Consider the following 12,478-nt stretch of genomic DNA (forward strand, 5'->3'; position numbering starts at 1 on the left):
CCAGATAAGTATTCATCTGCCTACATCCTTTGCAATATGTACCGTTGCAAGTTGATATTTCAAAATACTTTTCGGAAGATAAAATAGTGCGGTTCGATATACATCAAATGCAGATGGGAAAATATGATTTAAAAATAACAAACCCCCCTACTAAGCGTTATTTTTAAATTTTACATCCTTGGGCGGAGTAATACCATAAGTAACATAATAACATTAAGTATGACAATTAACGAGATTTACAACCAAACTGATTTTCATAGCTATTGCGTATTCAAGATGTTTCTCAGCACAGAGCCATCTAGTGTCTAAAATACGCGAGACTTCGGCTAAGCCGAAATATCTGGTTTCCGATAGATAGGCGTAATATTAGGCTAAAATGATAATAACTAAAAAAGTTTTTCTCGGCGCCACAAGGTCATGTTTTTTTTTTATCACGCGTGATTCGCTCTCGGGCTTCTAAACAAAGCCAAAGCCCCTCGCGACTCCAGAACGTGCTCTCCGATATAGGGCTTAAATTTTTATCAAAACGTAGTCATCCAAAACGGTAAGTCACGAGTCCAAGTCACAGCTTGAACAGAGTATCAGTGCCGAAAAAAGGTTTGGTTAGAAAATTTGCATTAAAGCAATAGGAAGTGTCATACTTATTGTTATTATGTTACTTATGGTAATAAATATAGTAAGTTTGAGTCGCGATGCGGTTTACACATCCGCGGTTTGATGGGAAACTTTGATAAAATGAATACTTATCTCCTATATTATATACTTCTGGCGCTAAGAATGGTTAATTTGCATAAACACGGGCCACCTCGGAAAGGCTTGAATATTCAATCGGTAGGACCCCGCATTTTCACTTTTGGGAACGATTTTCTTAATCGGGCATTGTATATTCGTTTCAAAGATTGATAACAAATGGTTAAGCCTGCTCATTAAAAAAATGAAAACCGAAATAATCAATAATATCTAAAGAATATTAGTAACAGGCTTGACCGTTTGGAAATTGTGTACTTTGAAAATTTTACTTTCAACTTTATAAAAGACTGATATTTTTTTGTTATTACAGCTTTAAATAGAAACCCCTGAACAAAAGCTTTTTTTACGTTTGTTAATTCGTAATTTAAGATAAACGGATTTAACTAAGCCGTCCATTTATTTAACAGGACTTGTAAGCCTTAATGTAAAAATCACCGACCAAATGACAATTGTAACAGCCAGGAAAACTTTTCTAAACAGCAAGCTCGCGAATATATATATTTTCTGACTTTTGAAATTTAAAATTACCACCTGTAAATAGATTAAATTTTGTAAATAAGAAGCACGAACGACAAATAAGCTAATAGACAAAATAAAACACATGATTGTATTTTTTAAAATTCCGTATATAAACGATTAAAACATATTTATATATTGCTTGGAAAATGTTGAATTTATTTTATTATGTACCATTTATATTTTAGAGCAGCATGGTCTACTTTTTCATCTTCAAGAGAGGGCTGAAGGAAAAACGTCACCCGCCTATGTTTCCATCGCGTTGAAAGACGTGCGTTTACGGAACTAATGAGATGCCGATCAGATTTGATTGACATTTGAGGGGAGGAGCCTACTGTTAGAGCGTGAGATGTCGGTCAGATTTGATTGGCACTTGAGGGGAGGAGCCTACTGTTAGAGCGTGAGATGCCGATCAGATTTGATTGGCACTTGAGGGGAGGAGCCTTATGTTAGAGCGTGTGATGCCGGGCAGATTTGATTGGCACTTGAGGGGAGGAGCCTACTGTTAGAGCGTGAGATGCCGATCTGATTTGATTGGCACTCTAGGGGAGGAGCCTACTGTTTTAACCTTTCCGTAGGCCTTAGGCAAAAATCTCTCATTTACCGACTTTTCAGACCTTCGTAGGCTCTATTATATTGAATACTAGGCCCTTTCTTCTCCTAAAATTTTCGTAGGCCCTTTTATGGATAAGGCGGCCCTGAGCGTGAGATGCCGGTCAGATTTGATTGGCACTTGAGAGGAGAAGCCTACTGTTAGAGCGTGAGATGCCGATCAGATTTGATTGGCACTTGAGAGGAGAAGCCTACTGTTAGAGCGTGAGATGCCGATCAGATTTGATTGGCACTTGAGAGGAGAAGCCTACTGTTAGAGCGTGAGATGCCGATCAGATTTGATTGGCACTTGAGAGGAGAAGCCTACTGTTAGAGCGTGAGATGCCGATCAGATTTGATTGGCACTTGAGAGGAGAAGCCTACTGTTAGAGCGTGAGATGCCGATCAGATTTGATTGGCACTTGAGAGGAGAAGCCTACTGTTAGAGCGTGAGATGCCGATCAGATTTGATTGGCACTTGAGAGGAGAAGCCTACTGTTAGAGCGTGAGATGCCGATCAGATTTGATTGGCACTTGAGAGGAGAAGCCTACTGTTAGAGCGTGAGATGCCGATCAGATTTGATTGGCACTTGAGAGGAGAAGCCTACTGTTAGAGCGTGAGATGCCGATCAGATTTGATTGGCACTTGAGAGGAGAAGCCTACTGTTAGAGCGTGAGATGCCGATCAGATTTGATTGGCACTTGAGAGGAGAAGCCTACTGTTAGAGCGTGAGGTGGATTAGCAAAAACGCTAATATAGTCATTCTACCTAAGTATAAATATGGATGCGAAAGCAACGGGGAATTCAATGAAGATAAAGTGAGGACCACCCGCTTGTTAGCATTTTAGTATATCTTTCTTAATTAGATTTATAAAAGCGGATAAAATTACCTAAATTCTTATTCAAATGACGTGTCTACGGGATAAACCTTAGTTTATTATTTTCCTCGTCTAATACTTCAATTAAATCGTAGTAAGCTTTTTTCGTTGTCAGAGAGTTACAATTACGCATCATTTGATGCTCTAAAACTAAACATTAAGGATAATTAAATCGTATTTACAAAAACGCGGAAAATGGCGACTCGCTTATCAAAGGTTTCCGTCTAAAAGTCACTTCGATTTAATAAAACATTCATTGGAAACAAACCATTAGTAGCTCAAGACTGGAATGAAAACTTTGGCGTGCCACAATTTAAGTGGCTAATTTCTCTGGCTAAATGACGATATTGGTGCTTAGCACATCTAATTGCTGGCTATAATTTAGCCAAATACCTACCTCTTTCTACCATTAAAACGTTTTAATGATTTTTTTAACGACTTTTTTCCCCTTCAGTCATCTGTGGTGGTTACACGCCGCAGACGGTGATTCCCATTTTGAAGCATGCGCGCGATACCAAATGAATACCTAATGACTTATTCTACATAATATTATCCTTTTTAAATTAAAGATATCGTAGTCTTATTTATAGATGGCTCTAAATATTAAGACGTGCTATAAACGTAAGTCATTTCTACATAAATTCGAAAATAAGAATTGGGAATTATTCAAGTTCTTAGAGCGGAAAATTACTTCAAGCATACGTACGCGGCAAAATGACGTTCATTATAGACACCTTAATTGAGTTACTTTGTATTTATATAATTGTCTACTAGAGGCTTATCAAAATGTTTTCGGGTTTTTATTTTCTAGGATTTCGGATTTAATATCAAATTATATTGGAAGTATGCGACATATCTCTTACGATATAAATATATATTTAAGAAACAATAAAGCTGGTTTTCACTTGGCGGTTTTTGGGCGAAAAAGCCCGGCGTCGACGGAAAATGGGCGAAAATTTCCGTCGACGCCGGGCGGAAATTCCGTCGGTTTTCGGTTTTGTGTGGCGATTTTAATTTCTATTTTTTTCGCTCAGTTGGGCGATTTCGCTCTTTTTCAACCAATCAAAAACCATTTTCGAAAGGTGACTGTGACGTCAGGGGGGATGGTTAATGCTTTTCTGTGAATTTTTTTAACGTGTTTTTTTTTCATGATACCCTTGTTGCCTTCTTTTCCTGTATTTCTTTGAACACGATAGATCATGTAAAATAACATTAAATTTAAAATGTTTACATGAGCTTTAATCAATAGTTCACTATTATGATCAGATAAATCATCCATTTTTAGGCCTAGGCTTAAATCTCCACAATCAGACGAAAACCGACGAACTCACTGGCAGAAACAAAAGCGCTTTATTTCCGCCAAAAAAAAAACGCCAAGTGAAAATGCTAAAACGCCGACAGTGAGCGAAACGTCGAAAACCATATCGCCGACGTCAAACTTTCTGTCGGTGAGTTTCCGCCAAGTGAAAACCAGGCTTAAAGCTGGTTTCACACTCGACGGAAAATTAGCAGCGTAAAGTTGAACGTTAGCGGTATATCGAATGAGAATCAATTTTCAGCTCGGCGTTTATTATCGTCTTTCCGGCATATTTTCCGTCGAGTGTGAAACCAGCTTAACACCTTCGCAAAATCAAGTTCAAACAATGTTCCAATGCGTGTGAATTTCCACAAGCATACACTGCGCCATGGCGAAAAATATACTGCTGTGTTGTTCGTGATTAGCTTATTAATGGCGCGAGACAATAAGAAAAACGTAAAAGGTTTATAAAGCTGGTTTCACACTCGACGGAAAATATGCCGGAAAGACGATAATAAACGCTGAGCTGAAAATTGGTTCCCATTCGATATACCGCTAACGTTCAACTTTACGCTGTTAATTTTCCGTCGAGTGTGAAACCAGCTTTAAGTAAGCAACGGCAGAAAGGCGTCCATGACTGGTCTGCTATTTGGCAGACGATGAGTTTTTATACAAATAATAATAATACGTGGTGACACCAAGTGGGCTTTGTTTGAACTAAATATATACACAGGTCCTTACATAATCATATCAGTTCAACTGCTTCAACATTTTAAAATGTAGAAATTGCAATGCACATTTCTATCCAATGTAATAGTTTTAGAAAATAATTGTGATGTATCTCTTCCAAAATGTATTTTCAAAATTCAGATCAGCCTGCGAAGTTACAAGGTAATTTTATAATAAGTATATAAAGAGATGGATACTACTGATTATATCTACTAAAAAAACGGGATAGCCACTATTAAAGTCGTTCAGAAAAGAAATAAACTATAGCTTAGTAACAGTATAAGAAGTAGGGTAAGAAATAATTAAGTTTAGCTAGAATAAAAATTATTTTTATCTGAAAATATTAAAGATCGTAAGGGTATAATTAAATCTAGGTGGAGTCACGAATCACGCTTTAAGATAGAGATATAAAATCAAGTAATATAAAAATTTAAATTGTGGAAAAATTAAAGAAAACAATTTTTTTTCTATGTAGGACAACCTGAATTAACACTTTGTTACACTATATTGAGATTTAGTATAAAAGACAGACACGATTTCACATCTAAGAGTAAGACTTTACTTGACATTCTAACTTAGATAATGGTACAAATATAGACCATTAGACATTTCGCTATATTGGGTAAAAAAAATTTCAATTCCTTCGCGTACGAAAACGTATTAAAAGTTGAAAAGATAAAAACTTTTTAAAATTAAAAAAAAATGCCCTGTTTAAAAGCTTACACAAAAAAAGAAAAACTAAAAGAAAAAGAGAAAAACTTGTTTCATTTGAAGGGAAATTACGGATTTAATAGCTTTCTTTATAAAGAGAAGATAGTTTGCCTTGGCAATAATCTAACAAGCCCATTAAATAAAAATACGGAGAATTACGACAAATGAAAGAAGGAAAATTCTCAAGAACGGTTTCTCGGGCATTATTATTATACGCGGAAACACGCGTGACACTCTCGCCAGGCAGATTACGCAAAAAAGGGATTGCGCGTGTTGGGAAAACACGTAAGAGCATTTTTTTTAGTTGAAGCCATTAGCGATAGCGGTTACTGATTGAAGCGATAGACAGTCCCAATTTCTTTTAAATGGAATTCACGTGATTTGGTCAGGGAAAACAAGAGGCTCTCGCTAATTTCCATTTCAATTAAAACTCTATTTTTAGTTCCCCGCTGTCAGCGCAACGATCAGAGAGTAACTGGGCCAGGGGCAGGATATCTCAATACAAGGTGTTAAATAGGATGAACAGTATTTCATTTCCCATTTCTAGGTTGAACGATTTTTCAAATATAATACTTGTGATTGAGCATTAAATTAAGGAAGATTTAATTTTGAGGATTCGAATCACGTTTCAAATAAATACGTTTCTCAGGTCGCGTCAAAAGTCTGACTTCCTTCGTATAACGGGGAACATGGTTTTCTAAAACTATCAGGCACGGCCATATTAGGTTCAATATAACTAAGGAATTAGACAACTGCGCGACATATCGCCTGTCATATGACAAAATCTAGTAAATCTAATTTTTAATTTCGAGATAATTTAGTTTGTATTTTGATTTACATTAGTTCTTACGGTAATGTTATTATATTGAGTATCATAATTTATACAGCAGGTGTACGATTTGTAGGGCTGTGCGAGTACTCGAACACCATCGAATACTCGACCTTTTTTGAGGTCGATTACTCGAACTCGACCTCGAATAATTAATTGGAGAATACTCGTCGATTACCGAGTACTAAAAAATTGCAGATTCGGGTACCCGATTACTCGAATAAGCTGCTCTCTAAACTCACCGTGTATTTGTTTTTTCTATCCTCGTTGCTTCAAAGTTCAAAGAGGGGTTTTTACAACTTTTTGGGGGGGGCAATAAACGGTACCTACAAAGTTGTGAAAACTGTGGTTCATTTAAAAAAATTGAATATTTTTCAGCATTGAAAGTAACTTTATACTCCTTTTGAATTTAATTTCATAATTACTTGAATAAAACCAGCTCCTAATCAAGTACTCGATAAACCACTCGTTAAAGATATTACTCGGAAGTTTTTTTAGTTACTCGACTCGAATAAGAGAAAGTTTCCCCTTAATCAAGTACTCGATTACTCGACTCGACTTTAATACTACTCGACTCGAATACTCTATGAAAATAAAATTAATACTCGTTAACCGAGTCGATTGCCTAAAACCACTAATCGCACAGCCCTAACGATTTGCATTTGAATTTACTTCTAACTCGAAAGTTTCGAAATTGGCGTTTACTACACAGCCTACATCCTATTCTCCATTGGTAATTTTCTACTAACTCGCCCATCCGATTAAAAGGTAATAAAAAATCGCTAGCTGGCTTAGGGCTTTGGAGGTATCTTGGATTTTAACATAGCTGATTATTATAATTATTATCATTATAGTTTTTAACACAGACCATTTAAATTAAAATGTGTTTAAGGGCTTATAGATGTTAACTAGTTGGTACTAGTCATAGAAACTTCTATTGAGCTATTCACACGAGCCAACATTTGCTCAAAACATTGTTGATTGACATGGGTTGCAAACCGAGTTGCTCCGTGCGAATGAAGAAAATATTTCCACAACATGTTGGCTTTTGTTAGCCAAGTTTTGATGAACAACCGTTTTTTTCTGAACTAAATATTTAAATTTAATAATTTTGGTACTCATCGTTTTGGTTACATAAAAATAAATGATAAATAAATACCTATAATATGAATAAATATCATAAATTTAAATATTATGTAGTAGGCCTAGAAGACGTATCATTACTAGAAACATTTCGTGGAGCGTGTAAACGAAAACTCAACGAACCAGAGTCGAGAAACTACACTAAACAACAAAGTTTGCCCAAAATGTTGGTACGTGTGAATAAGCTTTCAAGTATCGTCGTCTCATAAATTCCCCCTTAAATTTCAGAAAAGGTTTAAAAGGAAAATAGAACGCTTTCAAAGTTAACGCTAACTATAACGAATTAACGCCAAATCATTGAGTCATAACATATAATAGTCTATATGCACTAACTTTGTTTGTGACGGTAGTTATATTAGAATTTGAAAAACAATTTAGATTCGCTTTTTATTTGTTGACATGGTTGTAGGACGGCAGTCATACTGCCAACAAAGTGAGAAACGTTTGACGAATTGCACAGGATTTCCAAAATCGATATGGTTATGTATAGTACGTATTTCTACTACAATACTTATGGTATGATTTCATTGATACTTGAATTCACACGTGTCATTTATAAATTACCAAAGGTATTATCAATATGCTTGTGGACTTGGTTCTGTTAAAACAATTGTACACTTTTTACCCTAAATCTAAGTATTGGCCTGTTCCAGTGTTGGGAATTGCTCTACACCGTAAGCTATTGGCTTATAGGGCAACTGGGGTTTTGGCAACTTTTCCAAAAAATAGAATAAAAAGTAGTTATTGGTTTTTGACGTCTGTAAAACCACAAAAGTTTGCATAAAATTGGAATTGGAAGATAGTGAATTGAGTAACAGTTTAATTTGTAGTAAAAAGTGTACACTTTTAAATCCAAAATCGTTTTATCCCAAACTATTAACAAGAACAGAACTGGATTAAATTGACGCCAAAGAGGAACACTATAGCTATACCCCACCTCGAAATTCCAGAACAGGTGAAAATTATCCACCTAATAACTTACAAACTCATTTATAAATCAACAACTTCTAAAGCAAATAAAAATAATTGGATATAATTTTCTAATCGAATCCGCAATCCTTATAAAACATTATTCTAGAAAAGCCAATTAACAACACTCATCCGAAATAACCTATAATCTCCAACAATTAAATCCGTACAAACTCCTCTAAAATAAAATCATGTCAAATCTGACATAAATGAATAATAAGTATAATAATAATTACAATTAAGCTAAGATATATAATCCACCGATAATTACTGGGGTTGCGGTTGATGTCAAATATATTTACACAAATTTTCCTCCGATTTAACATTCAAGCGGAACATTGGAACATTATATATATTACGAATTATTACAAACATAATTCTCCATCAATCATTAATTAATGGAAATAAACCTAATTTATAAAGGAATATATTTATTGGCAAAAGTTCTTTACCGCTAAAATGATCGCGTCGATCCAGTTTTACAAAGAAGCGGTTTGAAGAATAATTTCATTTAAAATTTCGATAAATTACGGTTAACAAGCCACCATACAATAAAAAAAAAACATGAAATAAAAAAATGTATGTAAATTAACTCGTGTATACTTAAATATAAATACGCGAAAAAACGAGTTTTTGGCGAATCAAAAACTTGCCAATTAACTACGGGACAATCGCGACGTACTTAAGTTTAATTAATAAATCATTAAGGAGATTCATTAAACGGATCAGAATAAACAAACGTAAATGCAATAGGAGTGGCGTGTAGTGAGACGCGAACCGAATTAGATCACGAAACGGCGAACACGGGCAAATTCACATACCGTTTGTATTTAGATATTTCGAGGCTGCTATATAGAGTGGCGGGTATTCCTGGACCGCACCCAATATGTTCCTAATCAGTTAATTAGGCCCTTCCACGGAATAAATTTTCTTGGGTGATTTCGGCTATTGTAATGAAGGGGAGGTTATTAACTATAGACATTGGGTTCTCCGCTACGTCGAGGCTAATAACATGGCCATCGGCCGAAAAACGGGAAATTCGAACAGAGATGGACGATACTAATTGTCCTTAATATTAAGCCCGCGGGGGACAGGCAAAAATAACAAAACCCAGTAATTACGCCAGAGATACCTAATTTCGTAAATTAGAAGAATTTTTAGCGACCAGATACTTAATTCTAATAATTTAACACGGATGGCAGAAATAATAAAATGCTTATCTTTACGCAGCCGTTTTGGGGCGAGAATTTAAAACCACTATAACTTTTTTTTGGAATGTATACAGTGTCGTACACTTTGTTCCAGTCATGGTTTTGTACTTTTAAAAGTGAATATTTTAATTATTGGAAATTATTGTGTTTATTATTTGCCATTTTCCGATTAACAGGTGTAATTTTGAAGTGGAAATATTTGACATCCTTGGGGAGTCACGTCCTGTTTCAAACACAATTCTACGTACAGCTTGTATGTAGTGTTTAAACACATTTTGTTATTTACAGCAGATATTTCGCTCTGAAATTTTACCCGTGTACTTGTGCCTGTAAATGTATTGCCAGAAGTATATAAAGTACTCTACGAGAGAAGTATCCCTCTGTGTTATAAAAATTAAACATGACATATAGCTTAGCAGACTCAAAACAGTTTTCAAATGGACGCCAATTTCCCAACAAAATCCACAGCTCGGCGGAAAATTTATACTTGTAAATTGTAAAAATTAGAATGCAATTTTTTTTATAAATTAACCAAAAAAAACAGAATAGGCCTTTCTATAAAATAAACTACGTTTACTGAACTTGTTTTTATGTAGCTCATTCGTCACGAAATACGTAGAAGGTCAGTTTAGTTTATGCTTAAAACAGGGTGCCTCGTCAAATTTACACTTATGTCCAGGGCTTTTCTTAGTAAAACATCATCAATACGTCACCCGTGACGTCGCAGCAACATCAAAACAAGAAGACCAATGTTACTTTATAGAAATGCCTATTTTGACGCGCAATTTTCTCTACCAAGACATATTTTGAAAAATCAGCGGGATATTGCGCATATATCAAGTGAATAACATTAGCAATATATGGAGACGAATACTTCTCTCTCGGAGGTATGTAATATACTTCTGGTATAGCCGAATTTGTTAAAGTTGAGTTAGGTAGACAAGAACTGAGTTTAACAAGGTTGAGTAGAAAAAGGTTTTAAAATAGTAATATTGATAGCTAGATTAGTAATATTAATTCTTCGGTTCAATTTCGATTTCGTGAATCCTTAACGAAATGTCTGCTAATCTGATCGATCACTTTTCCGTCTGGCTTAAAAATAACAGGATGTGTAGATTTTCAATTTCTATGAACCGCCAAAATGTCTTTAAACTAGCACAAATCGTATTTGTGTGATTTAAAGGGCCCCATCGTCGTTTGAAATTCGTCAGTTTCCCGCGCGAATCGCGGACATGGGGAAAGCTACGACACGTCGTCTGCTACCCGATTTTCTGGGTGGATTTTTCAAACACCGGTGGGGCCCTTTAAGGGACGCTTGAGGTAGGCCAAGTAAATGGGCCAATATTTTCTTTTGAAGCCCATTAGGAATTTATTTAGGGGTATAATTTTTTTTAAAGCTAGCATAATATGACGACTAACTTTTCAATTTTATCCTTTCTCTAAAAAAATAGAAATTTAAAGGTTAAACTCTAAATTGGTTAATATTGAACCCCTTGGTAGGATTTGGTGACCCTTTGAAATATTAAAGTAGGTTAAGGCCTACCACTTCCACTAGCCTCTCCTTTAGTCTTAACAGAAAATCGTACATTCCAAAAATCTTCATAGTGAGAATATGCAAGGTAAAATTATTTAATTTCATAAATACTGTTGTATCGGGTACTTAAAGGATAATTAAATTACCAGATCGCTTATAAACAGAATTGGAAATAAAATATGTTTCGTTATATAATTTTTGATTCGTGGTTCCCTGGAAACTTCCTTTTCTATAAGCATAGTGAAATTATGAAACTAGATGTTCGTACCCTTAAACCTAGCAGCAACAAACACAGCATCCCACACAAGGATAACGCAACCCATCAAAAGTCGCATTTTCTTGCGTACATTTTTCATTGGTTAGACGCTTTAGCGCCTGCTGCCGTCAGAAGGGGAAAATTCGGAAATTGTCTTCCCCCCCCCGCCCGTAAAACGTTCAGCGTAAAGACTCGTCCAATGAAATTAGTACACAACACTGCCTTAGCGTGATTAAAGGCTAGCCGCGTTCTCCTTGTGTTTTTTGCTCCTAAGTTAAAAGGAACCACCTATGGACTGCATTGTAAAGGATTATAAAATTAGTAGATAAAGGTAGATTAGTCCATTATGAAAAGGGATAATAAAGCTAAACCCTAAACAAATTTGAAGAAATTTAAAAACTTACTAATAGCTCGTACCGATAGGTCTTCGAGCAAACAAAAAGACGCGAAACTCGGACCAAATAGGCTCGCAAATAGGTCTTCGAGTGAAAACTAAATTAAATAAAATAAAATAGGCAGAAATGCCAACGGTAGACCGGTTTCGTCGTATTTGGGACTCGTCAGTAGCGTGCGGGAAATCTGGCTCGCGACTATAACACCGAATAGAGAAACTAAGCCTAAATATTAAAAATTGCAAAACGAGTTGCGTAGCAACGGAAAGCCGAAACCGATCAAATCTCGTTCCCCTGTACAGCCGCTAGATGAGCAGTTGGTTGGTTAAAATTATTTGAAGTTTTATTTTCTCTCGGGTGTACTCATATTAGAACATCTATTAGGTAATTAGCGGCGCAAGAAGAGATAAGCGCAGGGGGAATTAAAGTAAATGAACCTCGCAAATGACGTTCTTTTTTCGCTTCTCTTTCGGGATTTTCTCTTAATTTCTAGTTGGCAACGAGGAATTAAAATAATTAGCGATACGTCTACGTCCATCAGAGGAGAATGTTTTCGGCTAATGTTTATTAAATTAATTGCGGGCCTTGGACGGAATGGATTGCCGGCGCCGGTTAGATGCGCCTCTTCCATCGTGCCCGATAGACCTCGACATACAGACAAATTCTTCCGT

Source organism: Leiobunum rupestre, chromosome 4, assembly GCF_980474605.1.
Source record: "Leiobunum rupestre chromosome 4, qqLeiRupe1.1.hap1, whole genome shotgun sequence".
Classification (NCBI taxonomy): Eukaryota; Metazoa; Arthropoda; class Arachnida; order Opiliones; family Sclerosomatidae; genus Leiobunum; species Leiobunum rupestre.